Source organism: Apis laboriosa, unplaced genomic scaffold, assembly GCF_014066325.1.
Source record: "Apis laboriosa isolate Shangri-la unplaced genomic scaffold, ASM1406632v1 scaffold28_cov147, whole genome shotgun sequence".
Taxonomy (NCBI): Eukaryota; Metazoa; Arthropoda; class Insecta; order Hymenoptera; family Apidae; genus Apis; species Apis laboriosa.
Genome location: NW_025222687.1, coordinates 1,276,587 through 1,278,175, shown reverse-complemented (window position 1 = coordinate 1,278,175; position 1,589 = coordinate 1,276,587).

Sequence of the window (1,589 nt, the reverse complement as noted above, 5' to 3'; positions counted from 1 at the left end):
ATATATATATATATATATATATATATACCTGAATATATATTATTATTTGAATAATATATATATATTTGAATATATATTATTACTTGAATAATATGTATATACTTGAATAATTATTATTACATTACCGTGTAAATAAAAGAGGTAGAGAGATTCGTTTAGTCAAAGAAATAATTTTCTTCTCCCTTCGAGGGAGAAGAAGAGTATGTCGGCCACGGTGTTCCCTTTTCTTCTTTTTTTCTCTCGTATCACGGAATACCTCGTCGATTAACGCGAGTACGAGATAAAGAAGGTGTTTGTTCACCTTTTTTTTGGAGAGCCGTGTTGTGACACCATCGACACGTGGAGGCATAAGAGAGAGGAGATTTCGTTGGAGGAGATTTTCTTCTTCCTGGACTTTTGAACGCCGCCTTGGAACAAGTGTCGTTAATTGAGGTAATCGAGATAAACGATGATATATACAATTTTTTTTTTTTCTCTCTTTTTCCTCCTCCTTCTCCTCGTGGACAGGACGAGAGGAGGAGAGGAGATCTCTCTCTCTCTCTCTCTCGATCGGCGGCCGATCGAGTCAGGCCAGACGCGGCACGGCGGCATTGCAGCGGCATTACGGATCATTATGTAATGTTCATAATGTTATGTGAACGTTTTACATTCGACGCCTTGCACCACTGCGGTCTCAAGGTCTTTGCATTGTTGTTTGTACAACGAGTTAACACGTCCACGCGATCCAGGGACGCATGCGCGCGCGCGCGTACTGGAGAAAATTCTTCGCTCTACTCTCCTCGTTCGATCAGGTGCCTTCCACTTCTTTCAGTCCTTTCCTCCTCCTCCTCCTCCTCCTCTCTCGACCCTTCGCGTTATCTCCACCAGTTGTGGAACGCACGATTTCTTGATTTCTTCTTCTTTCTTTGTTTTTCGATCGTTGGATTGTCTCGGTTTATTCCTTCAATCTTCTCTGTTATTTATTCTTCGAGTTAATTTTATTTTTTTCGTATAATGTAATTTTTACTTTAAATATGAACTAAGGTTAATATGTTGTCTTAGGAGAAATAGTTTTGGAGGAATTCGTAAGATTCAGAATATCTCTTTTGTTTTGAATAAATTTCTTGTTATTTCTTGAGAATAAAATAAATAAAGAGGAAGGAATCGATTATCTCGATTTATTCAGATTCCTCAGATTGCTTTCAGTCTTCTCTGTCACTGATTCGGTTTCGTCTTCGAGTTAATTTTATTTTTTTTTAAGTACCATTTTCCTAAACTTGAATTAAGGTTAACACGTCAGGAGAGATAGTTTTGGAGGAATTCATAAGATCGATCATCTCTTGTCTCCTTCGTTTTGAACAAGTTTCTTGTTATTTCCTGGAATAAATAAATAAAGAGATGAGAAACGAGTCGATTATTGGATTATAATTTATTCATTGGATTATTGATTTATTCCTCGATTTCGTTGCTTTCAATTTCCTCTGATTCGTCTCGTTTCGTCCTCGAGTTAATTTTATTTTTTTCGTGTAATGTAATTTTTCCTAAATTTGAATTAACGTTAACACATTGTCTGAGGAGAAATAGTTTTGAAGGAATTGATAAGATTCAGA